Source organism: Bos indicus x Bos taurus, chromosome 4 (assembly GCF_003369695.1).
Source record: "Bos indicus x Bos taurus breed Angus x Brahman F1 hybrid chromosome 4, Bos_hybrid_MaternalHap_v2.0, whole genome shotgun sequence".
NCBI classification, from domain to species: domain Eukaryota; kingdom Metazoa; phylum Chordata; class Mammalia; order Artiodactyla; family Bovidae; genus Bos; species Bos indicus x Bos taurus.
In genome coordinates, this window is record NC_040079.1 from 24049471 (window position 1) to 24071877 (window position 22407).

Consider the following 22407-nt stretch of genomic DNA (forward strand, 5'->3'; position numbering starts at 1 on the left):
ATCCACTTCAGATTGAAGATTGAAGGTCGGAGGAGAAGGGGACGACAGAGGGCAAGATGGTTGGATGGCATTGCCGACTCAATGAGCATGAGTTTGAGCAAGCTCTGGGAGATAGTGAAGGACAGGGGAGCCTGGCATGCTGCAGTCCATGGGGTCACAAAGAGTAGGACGTTGACTGAGTGACTGAAAAACACTTCGATTAGGTACTGGGACACCCGAGCATGTGAAAAGCCCGGGGTTGATTTCCAATCTCAACTGCATATTTCTGGGGCAGTTCATGAGATTGTGGCCAAGTTCTGGGATACACTGAGAATATGTTCAGCTCTTTGGACTGATAAGCATGCCTCTTAAACCTTGCAGGGTATAAACAGATGACAGAAAATGTGATGGAGGAATAGAGGATTGATTTTCTATGTCAAGAGCTTCTTCTAATTTATACACTCTATAATTGCCAATATTCCACATCTTGGGAGACATCTATTTCAGCCACTCAAGATATGATCTTATCTCCCTCTCCCCCTCCTCTTCCCGAACACACAGCCCTTCGACTGCAAAAGGGCCCTGGAGAGTTCTATAGTGGCCTGCCCAAGGTCACAGAACAAGCCAAGGGCAGGATGGATAGAGAGCACCCAGGTCTCAGCACCAGGCCCTCTCACCTTGCACAGATTTCTGTCACAGAAGAGAAAAGATCACTCAATCAGGAACTTTATGAGTCACTGGAATAAGGAAAGACATGGGTCTCATCTCTGGGGAGGACTGATGGAGGCACACAGAAGTGCAAGGAAGTTGTGTCCTCAGGCCAGGTAGCACTGATCTAACAAAGGTTTTATAGGCAATGACAAAAGAAGATACCCCCCCAAACTCCACCCCTCCCCTCAGCTAAGTGCCCCTGCTGTTCTTTTAATAGAAGCATTTTCCCTGCCTACCCCCCTCCCTCCAAAAAACCTCACAAATATGGTGTGTGAAATATCAAAACTAATTAGACCAAATGGTGTTCATATCTGTCACTGGCTTTTCTGGGGGAGCACAGCCTGTGTCGGGGAGGGAAATTTTGTTCACTAATTAAGGACAGTTTTTAGGAGAGAGTGTCATGGTTCTGTGGGAAACAGGGATGGGAGGATTGGAGAGGGTTCTTGGATGGGCTGATTAAGGAAAACTGAAAATAGAGACAAAAATGGCAGTGACCGCAGGGTGACCTGGAAGGTGATGTGGGAGAGAGGGAGGAACAGGAGTGAATCAGGCTGGCGGGCAGCCAGTTTTATGGTTCTTATAGTCAAAATAGGACACGGCTTGGTGGTTCAAACGGTAAAGACTCTGCCTGCAGCACGGGAGACCCAGGTTCAATCCCTAGGTCGAGGGGGGATCCCCAGGAGAAGGGAATGGCAACCCACTCCAGTATTCTTGCCTGGAGAATTCCATGGACAGAGGAGTCCTGCAGGCTACAGTCTGTGGGGTCGCAAAGAGTGGGACACGACTAAGCGAAACTCTGTCTGTCTTGTCAGTCTGCACACAAGAATGAGTGCACTTTCTATACCAATAAACAAATCCATAGGAAGCAGGAGACAGTTTGTCCGAAGTTGGTACTTCGTAGTTGTTAATGCTATTGATTTCGGATGTGCGCAGCAGCAAGCAGCAGCATGCAACAAGCAGTAACTGGAAGCAAGGTCTTACTTTCCCGACAGGCAGTCCTAACCACTGGACCACAGCTTAGCCATCAGTTAGGGCTAAGGTCCCTAGTCTTTACTTGCCTAGTCAAGAACAAATTCAGGCAAAGAGGCAGAATGTAAAGAGTAAAGTAAAAAGTTTATTGAAAAGAAAAGTACATGCAGAAAGAGGTACAGATGAGCTCAGAGCGAGAGTCACATATTTGGGAAGTTCAAATCCTTTATAAGGGTGAAGTTTTCAGGGTCTCTGTCTTCCCTCAGGCCAGCCATCTTGCTCTGTCCTCTCCCACCCAGTTAATTTGTCTCAGGACCCTTCCCTGGGGTGCGCATGCACACCTTAGCCAAGATGGATCTCAAAGTGAAGGCTTCTGGGAGAAGCAAGACTCATTACGGCTTGGAATTGTCCTCCAACTTTCGACTCCAAGGAGCCTTTCTATACATGTATAGTGTCTCCCTTGTCCCAAAAGAAGGGGAAGGGGAGATTCCTTAATCTTTTTACTCAGACAGGGTTTTTGCCTCTCTTTGTCCTTGCCATGATTATTCCCTTGAAGTATTTACAAGAGAAAAAGACTAGCTATTTACCCTCTTTCTGCTGGAGAGCTCAGTCGTGTCCAACTCTGCAACCCCATGAGCAGTAGCCCACCAGGCTCCTCTGTCCATGGGATTCTCCAGGCAAGTATACTGGAGTGGGTTGCCATTTCCTTCTCCAGGGGATTCTCCCAACCCAGGAACTGAACCTGGGTCTCCTGCATTGCAGATGGATTCTTTACTGTCTGAGCCACCAGGGAAGCTCCTCTGAGGAAGCAAACAGGAGGCTGATTGATTCCTTAACTGGAGCCCCTCTATGTCTTGCCCCAGGAAATGCAAAGAGGAGGCTGGCTGATTGTAACTTTCCAACCTGGAGCCCCATCTATCTCCTACCTCACTACTATCACGCAACCAAGAGCAAAGACCCCATCTTATTTTCTTTATATTTTCCAACTCTCAGCACAATATATGGTGTTGGTAGCAACCCCAAAATTTTACTGTAGAGGAAGAAAAGAAAGCATTTTTATGAGTATGGTTTGTGCTGGAGACAATTTAAGATCTTCTGATGTTTTTGAGATCAAACTAGGACTGATTAGTAGAAGTTATCGGGAGGCAGACTTTGATCCGAAGGAAAAACTTTTTAATGATTAGAACAGTTCAAGAAATTAAACAGGCTGCTATGTGATGGAGGCAACCCCTATGTTCCTGCATGTTTGAGGCAAGACTGTGAGGCATCAGGCAGAGCTGTTTGGAAGGAATTCTTCAAGTAGAGCATTGATTTTGAGGTCCCTTAAGCATTGAGATCTCACCAGTCTGTAGATATTGAGCTGAAACAGGCCATATTTTTCAACTGCATACAATAAAGACTATTTTGCCTAAGGAAATAATAGGGCAAAAGCCCCTGGGAAAGGCTTTGAAACCCTCTTCATATGAAAGTCTTTAGAAATGGGAGGACATACAGGAATCCTGGAAATACCAAAGTGTTGCTTAGCCCAGGAGACAAGGTGGGGTTACAGGCAGATAGGGCATGACTTTAAGAGTTCTTCCTTCTTCTCACTTCCTCTGCAACACCCACAGCTTCCAGGCAAAGGTATACCTGGGGTTGGGCGGCAGATAAGAAGTGAGGAACTAAAGGACATTTTGTTCAGTTGGCGTTCACATCCCCAACTGTTGACCAGTCATCCTGACCCACACCTGTGCCGCACAGCTGCCGAGGCACATGGCCTCTGACCTGAAAGTGACTATTCAGGACTTTTCCACTTAGCAGCCTGGAAGACCCTCTGGAGGAGGGAGCGAGGGGCAGAGGTGGGAAGAGGCAGCCAGATGCAATAGATGAGGGTGAACCTGACCCTGGGCTGGACTTGAATTCTGGCCCTGTCGCTCCCTGGTTACGTGGGCAAATTTCTCAGCCTTTCTGGCCTCCTTTTGTTCTTAAAAAGGCATGATACTGTACTTAGATCATAGGATTGTTGTGAGGGTGGTGAATTCGTATGGCCGGTGGATGCTGAGCAGAGAACGTGGGATACAGTAAGCGCTACATAAGTGCCTGGTCCAGGAGGGCCCTTAGTATTCTGCCCCCCAGACTAGCACCACTGCCCTTTGAGGGGATGTCACAGTGATCTGGGATTCCAGGAAGGCCTCCATCAAGTGGCTAAGACACCACGTGTAAAGGACTGCTGGCAATGGAGATGGCTCAAAGAAACCAAATTTCAGAAACAGATCAGGGAGTAGGCAAAGAGACCAGTGCAAAATGTCCCCTGGGGACTGGGGGGTTGTCTGCATACCATCTCTTTGACTCTAGAGGTCACATGGCCCTCTGCTGGGGGCTGCAAGGGAGGTCTCCTCCAGCAGACAGGCTCCTCCGAGGCCCCACGCAGGCATCCTCCCACTGGGCTCTCTGCCAGCAATGGCTTTTCTCTTAACAACTTGTAAGCGCCTCCAAGACAGACTTTGCAACTCACATAATGGATGGGGGGCCCCGATACAAGCAGCTCCAACTTGCTCAGAGTCACAGTGTGAGTCTGTGTGGGGCCTGGGGCCAGGACCACCCCCCCTCTCCCACCTCCTGCTGCTGCCTGGCACTGCCCCCCACCCCCCCACTCCAGCCATGGCTCCTCCCCCTGCCTGCCTGTCTGCTCCACACCCTCCACCAGCATTTGCTTGGCTGGTCTAATAACGCTGGCCCTGCTCTTTGGCTCTGCTCGCTTTAATATAGACATAGATTATAGCTACATTAAAGAAGCCCAAAAATACCAAAGCAGAACTAAAGCAATTATTATAATGCGGCCTTAACAGCAGCTGTAATGAGACAGAATTAAAAATGCGCCAGCATAAACACAATTCACTGTTCCCAATGACCTTCCAGAACTGCTTTCATTTGGAAAGTAGCATCCAGTCCTGAACTGTCAGATGGAAGGGGAAAATTCAATTGTGCCTCCCAGCATGGCCTGGTCCTTGGCTACCAGGAGATCTGGCTGTTCCCTATGAAGACATCTGTCCCCGGGCTGATGCTACCTGGTATTATCCATTTGCTTAGTGGGGGTTGGGACAGCGGAGAGGGACATAGGGGCTGGGTGTTCTTCCATGGCACGCAAGGCTGGCTTATTCCTCTTCCCTCCATTTGTCACCGAGCCTGCCCGTTCCACATGGAGCAAACCCAAACCTGAGCAGCCATCCGTGCCCAGCTCACCGCGTGTACCACATGTTGCCAACGCTGACAACTCACATTATTTCAGCTGATCCCCACAGTCACCCTGAGAGGCAGCTTCTATTATTTCTCCAGCTTATGACCAAGGACACAGAGACTTCGAGAAGTAAGGTGACCACTCAAAGCCACGCGAAGTGGGTACTAGAGTCATGACTCCAATCCTCACCTCCATGCTGTGAATCCTCAACCTGACTTTATGGAACTGATATTCTAATAGAAGCCAAGGAGAACTCTATACATTACTTCATTTTGAGGCAAGGGACCGGGGAGGGGAGGGAGAACGTTGAGAGAGAAAAGATGGAAAGAGACAGAAGCACAGCCAACAGGAAAGTCTTCCCCAGGGAGCCGATTTCTGATGGATGAGTCAGGGGCATCCGCATAACAGAAGCACTTACTCATCTTTCCTTCCCCGGTTCTGTACCAAGAACAGAAGTAAGAAGGCTAAGTGCCAGGAGATAAAGCAGCCTGCAGAGGAGGTGGGGGAGGATGCAGTGAAGGTACAGGTTCTGCTCTCCAAGGTGCTTGGGAGCAAATGCTAAGACTCAATGAGTTTGCCAAGCTGGCTCCCAGCCCCAAACTGAGCTTTCTGGAGCCTCACCAAGGGCAGTCTGACCACTTCCTTCTGAGCATGCTCAGTTTACTCCAGAGACAGAGATGGAAGCTTACCTGGCTCTTCACTCGTGTTCGGCTTTCACATCTGTGAACTTGGGATAGCTTGCCTCTTATCATGCTGAACTAGGAGCAGATCCAGCAGGATGGACAAGAATGAGGAGCCACTTCCTTATCTCCTTCCTGGCTGAGCCAGCAGCAGTTCAGGGGGCAGTCAGCCTTCCTTCTCTCCCCCAGTCCCAGACAGGTGGTGGCCTACAACACTGGTCCTGGGAAGATGTCCTGAGGACTTGGTTCCAGGAGCCCAAGAGCCTTGAACACCTGCTGACATGTCAAGCAGCTGTTGGGTGTAGAGAGTGAATCTGTCCCGCCAGCCTGGGCTCCCAGAGAGGGTCTTAAAAAAAAAAAAAATAGCTGTACCATTTATACTGGGGCTTCCCTGGTGGCTCAGGCAGTAAAGAGTCTACCTCCAATGCAGGAGACCTGGGTTCGATCCCTGGCTCAGGAAGATCCCCTGGAGGAGGGAATGACTACTCACTCCAGTATTCTTGCCTGGGGAATTCCATGGACAGAGGAGCCTGGTGGGCTACAGTCCATGGGGTTGCAAAGAGTCAGACATGACTGAGCAACTAACACTTTCACCATTTAACTAGTTTGCTGTTTTTTTAATTTTAGTTATTTATTTTTGACTGTGCTGAGTCTTCGTTGCTGCACATGGGCTTTCTCTAGTTGCAGCGAGTGGGAGGCTGCTCTCCAGTTGTGGTACCTGGACTTCTCATTGCAGTGGCTTCTCTTGTTGGGGAGCATAGGCTCTAGGGTGCACAGGCTCAGTTGATCCAAAGCATTTGGAATCTTCCCTGACCATGGATAGAACCCGTGTCCTCTGCATTGGCAGGTTGATGTTAACTGTTAACTGTTGGGGCACCTAGAAAGTCCCTGGAGAGGGTATTGAGCCCCACACCGCAACCTCTCCCACTTGCCACTCTCTCACCCCAGTGAACTTTTGAATAATGATTTCCTCATCCTAGGTAAGAAATGGTAACAAAGCACTTGATGATTTGACAACTGCATGGAGGTTCGTTACCATTTCCAGGAACCTAGCTCCAAAAGTCGTTATCAAGCTGAACGCTTTGCTATACCAACGTTGCTGGTGCCCTGCTTGCCCTGCTTCCAGGGTAGGCAGGACCCCAGAATCACGCTACAGACGCTGGCATCGTGGCTTGTCTTTGCTGAGAAAAAAAAGAGAGTTGTTGAGAGAAGCCACCTCCTGTTGTTTCCTGTGGACTGTCGTCCCTCTCTCTGTGAAAGTCCCTGCTTCACCCCCAGCCCTATTTTCTGGAAAGAGAAATGAGAGGGGTAGTAATCTGACTCAGCATAGGATAAGGTACAGCAGTTCCTTCTGGCATAGAATAAACTGGGAGGGAAAATCTGGGAAAATGTGAAAGGGCAGTTCAGTTCAGTCACTCAGTTGTGTCTGACTCTGCGACCCCATGGACTGCAGCACACCAGGCTTCCCTGTCCATCACCAACTCCCAGAGCTTGCTCAAACTCATGTCCATTAAGTTGGGGATGCCATTCAGCCATCTCCCCTACCTTCAGGAGTGAAAGGGCAGAGTGCCTCCAATACTGGTGGCCGGATGGAGCTGTCGCTCATTTGTGAGAGGACAGAAGGGACCGTGGCCACTTCATGTCTTACTTCCTGTTTCTGGGCCAACAGGAGCTTCCTTGGAAGGCTGGGAACTTGAGTATACAAACATGAAGGGATGAGGGCATGGGTGGGAAAAAATGAGGGGAATTGCTGTGGATCTAGGGGGCCTAATTTCCAGCCTAGACAACAGGATGTGCCCTCTGGAGGTGAGTAGTGGCCTAACTGTGGCAGTGAGTGGGGGTGTCTATGAAAAGCACCCTGACCTCCAATCACCATTGGCCAATTATAGCAAGTCCAAGTCATAAGGTCAGCTGAAGACACAACTCTGCAGGGACACGCCTTTCTTCTTCTTCTTCTTCTTCTTCTTTTTTTTTTTTTTTATAGTATTTCACAGCCATTTATTTTTCTTTTGTTTTTAATTTTTGTTGGAGCATGGTTGATTTTAAACACTGTCTCAGTTTCTGCTGTGTGTGTGTGTGGGTGTGCTCAGTCATGTTGAACTCTTTGCAACTCCATGGACTCCTCTGTCCATGGCATTCTCTAGGCAAGAATACTGGAGTGGGTAGCCATTTCCTCCTCCAGGGAATCTTCCCAATCCAGGGATCAAATCCGCATGTCCTGCATCTCCTGCTTTGGCAGGTTGATTCTTTACCACTGAGCCACCTGGAAACCCCCAAGAAATCATATTAAATCCTCAGGGTTCAGAGATGTGGAAGAGGTCTTCAAGACCTGGCCGGTTGGGGAATCAGTTCAGTTCAGTTACTCAGTCGTGTCCGACTCTTTGCAACCCCATGAATCGCAGCACACCAGGCCTCCCTGTCCATCACCAACTCCCGGAGTTCACTCAAACTCACGTCCATCGAGTCAGTGATGCCATCCAGCCATCTCATCCTCTGTCATCCCCTTCTCCTGCCCTCAATCCCTCCCAGCATCAGGGTCTTTTTCAATGAGTCAACTCTTCTCAGAATAGTAGACTAAAAAACAGTGTCCAACATGAAAGGATTCAGGAATCTGATACTTTGTGTAAAAATCCACACACAAGGGAACAAATAAACAAGCATAGCATCTGAAAGGCCTTTTGGCAGCTGAGCGCTGGGCACCTCCCACTACGCCCCCCTCGGCTGGCTCGCACTGGTGTGAGCACCACTCGTAGGTGGAGGCTGTGGCTGTGCCAGCCCCTCTCTTCCCACCCCCAGGCGCTAATGAGATCCAGGGAGGATTGTTGCTGTTGTTCACCCAGACATCTTTCTCCAGGGCTCTGCTACCAGCTTGTTAGCACATGGCATTAGTGAGTGAGAAGGCTTTAGGCTCTCAAGACGGGGTAACGCCCTGCCTCAGCTTCCGAGGGGGTATTCTCAGGACACGGGTCCACAGCATCTCCAGACAGATGCTCCAGAGTCCTCCAGCAGTCACCCAGGCCCTGTGTCCAGGGAGCCAGGTTGTAAAGCCCACTCCCATACTTGAAGTTTCTTTTCCCATCTGTCTAGCAAAGGTGTGAATGGAATTAACCAAGGATGAGAGAGGAGGAAAAGGGGAGAGAAATTAACTGCACCCTCTTAACACCACATCACTATCATCACACACGCACATACGCGCGTGCACACACATACCCCCCTACTCATACACAGGCAGCCAGTCATCTGCCAAAGTAGACTATGGCCAACACACTAAGACCAAATCGGGAAGCTAGGAAAAGTGTTCCCACTATGGTGTGAAGTGTGAAAAAGTGTGAGTCACTCAGATCAGATCAGATCAGTCGCTCAGTTGTGTCTGACTCTTTGCAACCCCACGAATCGCAGCACGCCAGGCCTCCCTGTCCATCACCAATTCCCGGAGTTCACTGAGACTCACATCCATCAAGTCAGTGATGCCATCCAGCCATCTCATCCTCTGTCGTCTCCTTCTCCTCCTGCCCCCAATCCCTCCCAGCATCACAGTCTTTTCCAATGAGTCAACTCTTCTCATGAGGTGGCCAAAGTACTGGAGATTCAGCTTTAGCATCATTCCTTCCAAAGAAATCCCAGGGCTGATCTCCTTCAGAATGGACTGGTTGGATCTCCTTGCAGTCCAAGGGACTCTCAAGAGTCTTCTCCAGCACCACAGTTCAAAAGCATCAATTCTTCGGCGCTCAGCCTTCTTCACAGTCCAACTCTCACATCCATACATGACCACAGGAAAAACCATAGCCTTGACTAGACGGACCTTTGTTGGCAAAGTAATGTCTCTGCTTTTGAATATGCTATCTAGGTTGGTCATAACTTTCCTTCCAAGGAGTAAGCGTCTTTTAATTTCATGGCTGTAGTCACCATCTGTAGTGATTTTGGAGCCCAGAAAAATAAAGTCTGACACTGTTTCCACTGTTTCCCCATCTATTTCCCATGAAGTGATGGGACCAGATGCCATGATCTTCGTTTTCTGAATGTTGAGCTTTAAGCCCACTTTTTCACTCTCCACTTTCACTTTCATCAAGAGGCTTTTGAGTTCCTCTTCACTTTCTGCCATAAGGGTGGTGCCATCTGCATATCTGAGGTTATTGATATTTCTCCCGGCAATCTTGATTCCAGCTTGTGCTTCTTCCAGCCCAGTGTTTCTCATGATGTACTCTGCATATAAATTAAAGTCACTCAGTTATGTCCAACTCCTTGCGACCCCATGGACTGTAGCCACCAGACTCCTCTGTCCATGGAATTCTCCAGGCAAGAATACTGGAGTGGATAGTCATTCCCTTCTCCATGGGATCTTCCTGACCCAGAGATGGGACCTGGGTCCCCTGAATTGCAGGCAGGTTCTTTACCATCTGAGCCATCAGGGAAGTCCTGGTATGTAGTGGAAAAAGCTGTACCTGCGGGTCCCAGCTCTACTGCGGGCTAGCTGACCTTCAACCAGGCACCTATCATTTCTCTGTGCTGCAGCATCCTTCCCCCATGTCAGTGGTCCATGTTTTTCAAGAGCAAATAGATTGTTCCAGACCACCTATAACTTAACACCCAGGCCCACACTGGATAATTTATTCAGAGGAGGCGCAATCCAGGCGGAATATGTTACAGATTTGGGAGCAGAGGAAAACAAGCTTTTACAGGGATGAGTTTCCTGACTTTAGTCACCCAACAGCAAGCTCTTTGTCTGCCCAGTCACTGGGGTCCATGCTGCATTGATTTCTCCCCTTTGTTTATAAAGTCCCAAGATACATATGTCAGTGACTCAAACAAGCCTTAGTTTACTTGCTACATGGTTCACGGGCCACCCTCACATGGGATCTATCTACAGCAGTGTTCTTGATACGGAACCCATTTCTGGATCATTTCACGTCAGATCCACCACTCTTTCATCTGAATTCCTAACACCTGCTGTGTGAACTTCTCATTGGAGGCATATCTTATGTCATCTTCTAGTGGATTTAACTTTTTACGTTTCCTCTCAGCTAGATTGTTCTGCTTGTTGAAAAGTAATGAGGGGCTCACTCCATTCTGAATTAATGTGGAGGGGATTTTGCCTTAAATATATTTTGTTTGCTATTTTTTTAATGCATCAGTTTTGTTTTGGTTAGTATTTTCACAGTATGCCTTTCTTCATTGTTAACTACTTTCAAACATTTTGCATCTGTCTTCCATAGGTGTGAATGGATTTGACCAAAGATGTGGTAAAAGGAAAAAGGAAAGAAATTAACCAGTCCTCCCCACAACTAGTACATCAGCATCACCACCAACACACACACACATACAAACACACACAAATACAAACTCACATTATACAGACAACCAGATAGTCACTATTAATAAAGTAGAGTTTGGCCAAAGAACAAGGTGTTTCTTATGAATTATACATTTTTCAGACGCAAACTTAAAAATTTTCTCTTTAAAGAGGCAAATTTAATCAGTTTCTAAATTGCTGGTGTGTTCTAATTCGTTTCTGTCATCTTGTTTTGTGTTTGGAAATTGTCTGTAGATAAACCCCTCTCTGGCTTTTTCCTGCTTCTCCGTGTCTTGCTGGGTTTGCCAAGAATATAAGGCTTGGACTGCTCATCACCTAGGTCATTTCTCAGTGTTGTGTTTGCTTAAAAAATATCCAACAACATGAGGTAATATCTCCCTTTAAGACACAGGGCAAGTTCACGGCCTGCTAAGAGATGGATTCCCCATGGACACTGTTCCTCAGCCGCAACACACTCACCAACATGCAACATCTATCAGGGTCTCTCCACGTCATCTCGCCTGGGACTGAGGGACCAAGAAGAACTGAAGCACACGTGATGCTCAAGGTGGTCACCAAATGACAGTGTTAAGGTCCTTTATCTCTGACCCCCAAGTTTCATGTCTTCTGTTAGCATCCAAAAAACAGTAAAAGGCTAACTTACCAGCTTATAGGTAGGATTAATCAAATCAAAGACCCTTCACAACCCTAATAATAGTTCTCATGATTATTTTCTTGTATCGTGTTTCCTTTTGGAGTGATTCTGCTTTATTTCCTTTTTAGCCTCTATCACTTTGAAAATTATGCATTGTATTTCTCTTCTTTCATTGGTTCCCATAAATAACCACATTTTAAAAAACCTCTGAAGTTTAACAATGTTTAAAGGTTGTCAATATTTCTATCTCCCTTCAGGATATTCTCTGGAGAAGGAAATGGCAACCCACTCCAGTACTCTTGCCTGGAAAATCCCATGGATGGAGGAGGCCTGGTAGGCTGCAGTCCATGGGGTCACAAAGAGTCGGACACGACTGAACAATGTCACTTTCACATTTTCTTTCAGGACATTGGGCTTCCCAGTGGCACGGTGGTAAAGAACCTACCTGCCAATGCAGGAGATGTGAGACTAGGGTTCGATCCCTAGATTGGCAAGATCCCCTGCAGGAGGGCATGGCAATCCACTCCAGTATTCTTGCCAGGATAATCCCATGGACAGAGGAGACTGGTGGCCTCAGTACATAGAGTCGCAAAGAGTCAGACACAGCTGAGTACACACACACAGAATACACACACACACCCTTGGCATACACCCTTCAGGACAGTAAGGAAAATTCCCCACCCCACCTCACTCCTGTCTTCTGTGCTACCTTCTGTTATCCAACATTTTAGTTTCACCTTGTTTTTAATCTACGTCTTTGTTATTGGTGTTATTATATTTGGTGCTTACTTAGATCTTTTTAATTGTTGTTAACTTTTTCACCGTTGTTTCTGGCTTTCTACTCCCTCCATCTGGTTCGGCTCCATCTCTATAGCTGTATCCTTTATTTGTTTTTTCAACTAGGATCTGTGAGTCATAAATCCTCTTGAGTTTTGTTTGTATTTAAAACTCTTTTTCCCTTATATCTGAATGATGGTTTAGTTAGGGTTTGAATTTTAGGGTGCTACTTATTATCCTGGAGAAGGCAATGGCAACCCACTCCAGTGTTCTTGCCTGGAGAATCCCAGGGATGGGGGAGCCTGGTGGGCTGCCATCTATGGGGTCCCACAAAGTTGGACACGATTGAAGTGACTTAGCAGCAGCGGCAGCAGCAGTTATTGTCCTACAGGGATTTGAAGATACACTTCCTAATGCTATCTATTTTTGCTGGTGATAAGTCTTTAGTTGAATTGTAATTCCTTTGTGTACTCTTTAATCTCTAAAACCTTTTAAAGATTTTCTCATTTTTTATTTTCTGTAATTACCTACAGAGTGTCTAGAGTTGCATTTGTTTTTCTTTATCATTCATGGGACCTGATAGTCTTCAATTTAAGAACTTAAGTTCATTTAAATTCTGAAAAGTTCTCTGTGATTATCTTTTAAAATATTACCTCTCTCACATATTCTTTGTTCTGTTTCTGGTACTTGACTACATGCATTTTGATTACATACCTGTTAACTCCCTTTCATATTTTTATTCCAAATTCTAGGTGATAGTCTCAATGTATCTTCCAGGTCATTAATTCTCTCTTTGGCCATGTCTAATATACAACTTCATAGTTCATCAGGCACTCTATCTATCAGATCTAGGCACTTAAATCTATTTCTCACTTCCACTGTATAATCATAAGGGATTTGATTTAGGTCATACCTGAATGTTCTAGTGGTTTTCCCTACTTTCTTCAATTTAAGTCTGAATTTGGTAATAAGGAGTTCATGGTCTGAGCCACAGTCAGCTCCTGGTCTTGTTTTTGTTGACTGTATAGAGCTTCTCCATCTTTGGCTGCAAAGAATATAATCAATCTGATTTCAGTGTTGACCATCTGGTGATGTCCATGTGTAGAGTCTTCTCTTGTGTTGTTGGAAGAGGGTGTTTGTTATGACCAGTGCATTTTCTTGGCAAAACTGTATTAGTCTTTGCCCTGCTTCACTCCATATTCCAAGGCCAAATTTGCCTGTTACTCCAGGTGTTTCTTAACTTCCTACTTTTGCATTCCAGTCCCCTATAATGAAAAGGACATCTTTTTTGAGTGTTAGTTCTAAAAGGTCTTGTAGGTCTTCATAGAACCATTCAACTTCAGCTTCTTCAGCGTTACTGGTTGGGGCATAGACTTGGATTACCGTGATATTGAATGGTTTGCCTTGGAAACAAACAGAAATCATTCTGTCATTTTTGAGATTGCATCCAAGTACTGCATTTCAGACTCTTTTGTTGACCATGATGGCCACTCCATTTTCTGCTTTATTGACTATGCCAAAGCCTTTGACTGTGTGGATCACAACAAACTGTGGAAAATTCTGAAAGAGATGGGAATACCAGACCACCTGATCTGCCTCTTGAGAAATTTGTATGCAGGTCAGGAAGCAACAGTTAGAACTGGACATCGAACAACAGACTGGTTCCAAATAGGAAAAGGAGTACGTCAAGGCTGTATATTGTCACCCTGCTTATTTAACTTCTATGCAGAGTACATCATGAGAAACGCTGGGCTGGAAGAAGCACAAGCTGGAATCAAGATTGCCGGCAGAAATATCAATCACCTCAGATATGCAGATGACACCACCCTTATGGCAGAAAGTGAAGAGGAACTAAAAAGCCTCTTGATGAAAGTGAAAGTGGAGAGTCAAAAAGTGGGCTTAAAGCTGAACATTCAGAAAATGAAGATCATGGCATCTGGTCCCATCACTTCATGGGAAATAGATGGGGAAACAGTGGAAACAGTGTCAGACTTTATTTTTCTGGGCTCCAAAATCAGTACAGATAGTGACCGCAGCCATGAAATTAAAAGACGCTTACTCCTTGGAAGGAAAGTTATGACCAAACTAGATAGCATATTCAAAAGCAGAGACATTACTTTGCCAACAAAGGTCCATCTAGTCAAGGCTATGGTTTTTCCAGTGGTCATGTATGGATGTGAGTGTTGGACTGTGAAGAAGGCTGAGCGCCAAAGAATTGATGCTTTTGAACTGTGGTATTGGAGAAGACTCTTGAGAATCCCTTGGACTGCAAGGAGATCCAACCAGTCCATTCTGAAGGAGATCAGCCCTGGGATTTCTTTGGAAGGAATGATGCTAAAGCTGAAACTCCAGTACTTTGGCCACCTCATGCGAAGAGTTGACTCATTGGAAAAGACTGTGATGCTGGGAGGGATTGGGGGCAGGAGGAGAAGGGGATGACAGAGGATGAGATGACTGGATGGCATCACTGACTCGATGGATGTGAGTCTCAGTGAACTCCGGGAGTTGGTGATGGACAGGGAGGCCTGGCATGCTGTGATTCATGGGGTTGCAACAAGTCAGACACGACTGAGCGACTGATCTGATCTGATCTGAATATACAACTTCACGCATATAATAAAATTTTTAATGATACAGCTTTTATTTCTAGAAGCACTCTTTGCCTATTTTTATTTTTTTAATTAATTAATTTATTTATTTTAGTTGGAGGCTAATTACTTTAAAATATTGTAGTGGTTTTTGGCATACATTGACATGAATCAGCCATGGGTGTACCTGTGTCCCCCATCCTGAAATCCCCTCCCAACTGCCTCCCCATCCCATCCCTCAAGGTTGTCCCAGTGCACCATCTTTGAGTGCCCTGTTTCATGCATTGAACTGGGACTGGTGATCTATTTCATATATACTAATATACATGTTTCAATGCTATTAAATATATATTTGTATTGCTCTTCCCTGTTATTTTATTTTCATTCCTCCTTTGATGTTTTTAAAATAACTTAAATATACTTAAATTGTAGTCTATTTAAAATTGTTCTGTTTCCCCTAGATCTTGGAATGCTAACTACCCTGTCTGCTGTTCCTTCTAAGCGTCCTTCATGATAGCTTGTAGCTTTCCATAGATTCTAATTTTATTGTGAGTTTTTCAATGGCATTAGTTTCCTTACAGAATCTCATGTCTTCTGAATATAAATGGTGGTGGCATATCTCTATATAATACTGTGTATTTACCTTTGCTGGCTTCCCCTGGCTTTACCAATTCTGGGCCAGCATTTACGTTAGTTTCTAAGCATTACTTTTATGGTATACATTTGTACATGTATTATGGGGCTTAGGTTTCCAGTTTGTAGTACCTGACTCTCTTCTACTCAAGGCCTTCAGTTCAGTTCAGTTCAGTCGCTCAGTCACGTCCGACTCTTTGCGACCCCATGAATTGTAGCACACCAGGTGTCCCTGTCTGTCACCAACTCCTGGAGTTCACTCAAACTCAGGTCCATCAAGTCAGTGATGCCATCCAGCCATCTCATCCTCTGTCGTCCCCTTCTCCTCCTGCCCCCAATCCCTCCCAGCATCACAGTCTTTTCCAATGAGTCAACTCTTCTCATGAGGTGGCCAAAGTACTGGAGATTCAGCTTTAGCATCATTCCTTCCAAAGAAATCCCAGGGCTGATCTCCTTCAGAATGGACTGGTTGGATCTCCTTGCAGTCCAAGGGACTCTCAAGAGTCTTCTCCAAAACCACAGTTCAAAAGCATCAGTTCTTTGGTGCTCAGCTTTCTTCACAGTCCAATTCTCACATCCATACATGACCACTGGAAAAACAATAGCCTTAACTAGACGGACCTTTGTTGGCAAAGTAATGTCTCTGCTTTTGAATATGCTATCTAGGTTAGTCATAGCTTTCCTTCCAAGGCCTTGGCAGATGTCAAATCTTGTTGAAACTTTCCCCAAATAGATCTGCTAAGTTTTTCTTCTCCCCTAATAAATTCTAAACTTATGCCAGAAGGTCTCTATCCCTGCCTCTCAACTCACCTAGATTTGAGACCTTAATTCCTTTCCTTGGATGGATGTTAAAATACCCACACTACTATATATAAAATAGATGACCAACAAGGACCTACTGTATAGCACAGGGAACTATACTCAAGATCTTGTAATAACCTATAATGGAAGAGAATGTAAAAAGGAATATATATAATTCAATATATGTAACTGTACACTTGGGCATGCTAAGTCACTTCAGTCATGTCCAACTCTTCACAACCCCATGGACTACAGCCTTCCAGGCTCCTGTGTCCATGGGATTCTCCAGGCAAAGATACTGGAGTGGGTTGCCATTTCCTCCTCCAGGGGAATCTTCCTGATCCAGGGACTGAACCTGAGTCTGTTACAACTCCTGCACTGGCAGGTGGGTTCTTTACAACTAGCGCCACCTGAGAAGCCCTACCGTACAGTTGAAACTAACACAACATTGTAGATCAACTATATTGCAATAAAAATTTTAAACAATTCAAACCCTAAATCCTATCTCTTGGCCTTAAACCTCCTTGGACTAACATGGCTTCAGGTCTCACCCAGCACAGTGGCTTTGAATTCCTCTCCCATCACTGACACTGGAAAGTCCTCTCTCTTTCTTTAGAGTCCTGTGTGTAATTGAATTTTTTCTGTTATATTATATGCAGATTTATATATGCATCATTGGAAGAAACACCTTTCCCTTTCTCCTCAATCCATCATACCAGCTGAAAGTCTTCAGTTAGACTGTAATGAACTAAGAGCAGAAACCCTGTCTCACCCTTCTGTGTCTGCCAATCCTATAAGAGCCAGACTTAGAATCATACACAAAGTCAGAGTTCAAAAGGGGGTTTGTATTGTAAGAACCTCAGGGTCTAACAATAGTGGGTTTGTTAACTGGATCATGATACAACCATGCAATGGAGTGTGATACAGCCATTTTTAAAGATACGGGAGAAAATTTAAGTGATATAGAAAATGCCATCAACATCATTTTAAAATGTAAAATTACAGGTTAGAAAATAGGGTGCACTATCCTACCATATATACAGGCTTCCCCGATAGCTCAGTTGGTAAAGAATCTGCCTGCAATGCAGGAGACCACAGTTCGATTCCTGGGTCAGGAAGATCCTCTGGAGAAGGGATAGGCTACCCACTCCAGTATTCTTGGGCTTCCCTTGTAGCCCAGTTGGTAAAGAATCCGCCTGCAATGTGGGAGACCTGGGTTTGATCCGTGGGTTGGGAAGATCCCCTGGAGAAGGGAAAGCCTACTCACTCCAGTATTCTGGCCTGGAGAATTCCATGGACTGTATAGTCCATGGGGTCACAAAGAGCTGGACACACCTGAGCAACTTTCACTTTCACCATATATATATCATATGCAGAGAAAACAGCCTAGAAGAAAACATACCAGAATGTTAGCACTATATGATCCCTCTACAATGAGAATAGGGACCATTTTATTTTCTTCTTTTGATTTGTATTTCCTAGAGTTAACATTTACTTCTTACAAGAATGACAGATATGAATTTGAGTTAAAACCTGGAAAAACCCCAAATACCAAGTAAGTGTTAAACTTGAGATGCTCTCTTGACTTCCTCCCATCCTGCAACCTTTGTGGGTTGACACTGTATCAAGGAAGCATCCATTTGTCATTCATACCACATGGGGAGCTTGTTGCTTTCTGAGCAGGTCACAATGGCCCACTTCTCTCTGCCAGTGGAAGATGCTCTTGAGCACTGAGCTGACCCAGACTGGAAACCGCCCACTGATCCACTGTTACAACGCCTCCTTGGCTCATGTTCCTGCAGCAACCCTCAGGACAGGTGATTCCATGTCTAGTGTCCCTCTTCACTTCCTGTCTCACCTTACTTACATCCCCACATGCTCTCTGAGGGCACAAGTGCTGTGCCAAGCTGCTGGGTCCAGGTGGGACTTCCTTTTTTTGGCCTCAAAGTATGTGATATCCTGGTTTCCCAACCAGGGATTCAAACTGCATCCCCTGCATTGGAAGTGCAGAGTCCCAACCGCTGGACCACCAGGGAAGTCCTCCCAGTTGGAATTCTGACAGCGGCCACCAGCTACACACAAACTTGCCCTCTTCTACCATCCGGGGCACTTCCTCACTAGCCTTTGTTCTCTCTTTCTTCAAGTTTCTTTCTGGACCCTCACAGCTCCCCCTTTCCACCAGCCCTTGATGGGATGCTCTCTATTTCCTCTTCAACAGGTTTCCCTGGCTTTGAATTTCAGGACGCAGGGATGGGTGTCTATCTTCCTTGTGCAGAAGACCCTCTGAGCTCTTTGGGGAAACTAAGTCAACTTCTGCAGTGATCAGCTTTTACAATTCCAGTAGAGGCACCTTGCTTGGATCACAGGAAGTGTTTTTGTACCCTGACTGCAGAAAGATGGCTTCCTATCCTCCACTTGTTTTTGTTGTTTAGTCACTAAGTGTCTGACTCTTGGCGACTCCACGGACTATAGCCCGCCAGGCTCTGCTATGCATGGCATTTCTCAGGCCAGAATACGAGAGTCAGTTGTCATTCCCTTCTCCAGGGGATCTTCTCAATCCAGGGATTGAAGCCTCATCTCCTGCATTGGCAGATGGATTATTTACTGCTGAGCCAGCTGGGAAGCCCCACCCTCCATACAATTGCTCAATTAGAAGATATACAGAGCAACATTTCTTATATGTGTAATTTTGGTGGCTTCGACGGTAAAGAATCTGCCTGCAATGCAGGAGACCCAGGTTTAATCCCTGGGTTGGGAAGATCCCCTGGAGAAGGGAATGACTACCCACTCCAGTATCTTGCCTGGAGAATTCCATGGACAGAGGAGACTGACAGGCTAAAGTCCATGGGGTTGCCAAGAGTTATACACAACTGAGTAACTAAAACACATATAATTTTATTAAAATAACAGAGGGCTATAATGTGGCAAATCAGCATAAGGATTTGTATGGTGTCCTGCAGATAAGGGTGAGGTTGCAGAATTCAAGACCCATAGCCCAGGAAGAAGGCAGGTGGTACTGAGGTTCCACCCTGGGATTTCACCCCTGGCCCAGCTATCAGCCTCACCCACCTGCTCGATGAAGGCTAACAAGCTATGCAGAGAAATAAGTAGTTTATACTCTCCCTGTGATAGCATCCTTCTTTTCCTAGCTCCATTTTTGGCTGGCTGAGCTCCCCGAAGCACCATCCAAGGAGGGATCAGTTAAAAGCAGGGGTAAGGACCACAAGAAGGACTGGAGGAAAGAGCCGTCGGAGGCCCCGGAATCCCTTGTCTGAGACATCCTTTTTTCCCCTGCTCTTAACCTCACTCTCTTCCCATTCCCAACTCTTGCCTCTGGAAGTCAGAGAGGGGCAGACACTGAGCAGGTGGCCCTGGTGGGTGCCTGAGCTGATACCAAGTTGGGCAGGAAGATGTTGTCAGCGTATGGGCCAAGGCAACACATGGCCCCGAGTTCCCAGGGATAGGAGGGGAACAGGCAGGAGCAGATGAACTGCTAAGCAACAAGCTTGGTAATTTCAGCCAGGGAACTTTCCAATGATAAGAAATTAGGGAAGGCAGCCAGTGGGGGTGCACGGGAAAGGAGGCTCTGCACAGTGATGTCTCTGTTTATTTCCTTTCAAAAGTAAAATGCTCTTCCTATAGGAAGCTTTTGCTTCTCCCAAGTGGCAGAGCCAAACACAGTGGAAAACCATCAATACCCATCTTCACCCTCCCTAGAGGATTAAGTTCCTCATGCTCACATTTAAATCATCTCTGAGCTTCAGGCAGTCCAATGGTTGAACTTAACTCCAGATCAACATACAGGGAATGGAGCTGCTTGGGGCAGGGAGGTGGAGGGAGTATGAAAAATAGTGCAGAAGGACATGTACCAGGGTGGTAACAGTGGTTGCCTACAGGTAATGGGATTATAGGTGATTTTTTTACCTCCTTCTTTATACTCTTCCATACTTTTCATGTTTTTATGATATGCATGTGTGTGTGGTTTTTTTCTTTTTATCATTTTAGAAAGCTATTTTAAAATGTAGACAAAGGCAACACCAATTAATAAAAAGAGGAACACCTGTGGACCAGTGTTTCCAGAACCTTCTATATGGCAGAATCTAGAGTTAATCTTTTTCTTTAAAAGAAAAATACTTATTTATTTGGCTGTGCTGGGTCTTAGGCACATGGGATCTTTGATCTTCACTGCAGTATATGGAATTTTTAGTTGCAGCATGTGGGATCTAGTTCCCTGACCAGGGATCAAAATACAGCCCCCTGCAAAGGGAGTTCAGAGTCTCAGCCACTGGACCACCAGGGAAGTCCCTAGGGTTGGTCTTCACGTCTGTTATTTGATCTGACCATCACAAGCTTACTGTAGTATTGATCGCACCCTTTTTACAGGTGAGGAGACTGAGACTTGGGAAAGTAACAAGCTTCTCGGAAGTGACGCAAATGATCACTGGCAGAGTGAGATTTCCACCCAGGCCTGTCAGATGCCAGGCTGTGTACGGGAGCGGCAGGTGGTATCCATGTATGTTCGATCGCGGGGTGCTTGTGCTTAACAGATAACTTTATGATAAAAAGGCCACAGAAGAGACTCAACATGCCCAAGTCCTGAGTGAAAATGTGCCTGGGGTGTTTGAGGAAAACCTGGACACCAGGGCAGCTGGAGCAGAGGGAGCAAGGGGTGATGGGCAGGAAGGGAAACCAGAGGTGATGAGGCTGTATCCACAGAGCCTGACCAGCTTCCGTAAGAGCTGTTGGAAAAACTCAGTTATACTCCTGCTGACATGCCTGTGGCCCAGCGTGGTTCCTTTAGCCCCTAGTTTTTCATGATTTGTCAACACAGACACTCACCGACTAGAAAGTTCTTCTGTTTCTCTTAGTACAGATTCCCCACAGTGGGCTGCGTCCAGCCTGGGCACTTCACATTGAGGTTCTTGTCCCCTCCGTTGAAGGGTTGGGTGGACTGGCTGTCCTGTCCTTGGTTGGGACTCCGGCAGTCAGGCAGTGAAGGCATCCCGTGAGGGGAAACTCTGGACCAGAATTATTCAGGGAACCCAGGCAATTAATGGCTTCCCCTGTGGCTCAACAGTAAAGAATCCACCTACAATACTGGAGCCGCCAGTGATTCAAGTTCCATCCCTGGGTTGGGAAAACCCCCCAGAGGAGGGCATGGCAACCCACTCCAGTATTCCTACCTGGAGAATTCCAAGGACAGGGGAGCCTGGTGGGCTGCAGTCCACGGGGTCGAAAGAGTCAGACACAACTGAAGCAATGCATAGGCAATCATTCAGAATCAATGGGAGGAAGTATCGATTATCTCTTTCTGTTCTCCATTCTACTCTTATCCCTTCACAGTGCCTGTTAGAAGGGGCACTAGAAAGGGGCAGAAAGGCCTTTCTGACTTTCTGCAGAGCACTGTGGGCAGTTTGATTCTAGTGAAGGGAACCAATAGCTTCATTTGTTGATCTACTTGAAATGACGATAGGATGAAAACACACCCTGATGGGTGTGAAAGATTCAGAATTCAGTCTGCTCAATCCATCCAAAGCAAAACAAAAAGGTTTCCTACTTCTTATCACCTGGTCTCTCGAAAACCTTGTTTCATGCGTTTCCTCATGTAGCACACAATTATTTCCTAAGCATCAAAGGAAAGCTTCTGTGGACCCTGGGATGGAGTTCTCACCCTCACAGCCTCCTCTGCCTCTCAGACCAGGTCCCTCAGAAGCCTTTCCTGGCTGAAAACAAGGGACGGTCTCCCAGCAGAGAGCAGGGGGGCTGGGGAAGGTCGTGCATAAGCCTCAGTCACTCCTGCCGTCCCTGGACCCACTTCCCTACCCTGAGCATCCGCAGAGACCACCAAGAGAGCTCGAAGCGGGTCAGCAGGAGGCCAATTGCCTCATATGTTCTCCTCTCTCCTGGGAGCCCCTCTTGACAGGCGGTCCCTGCTCTCCCTCCAGCAGCACATAAATCCATCACTTGCCACTCTGGTTTTTACCAAATTTTAATTTCCTCATGTCAAGAAGTCTCACTTCCTCTGTATCCAGTTCATGTCTCCCTTTGTAGAGGGAAAAGGACTCAAGTCCCACTTTTCCATACAAGAGCCGGTGTCTCTGGGTCTG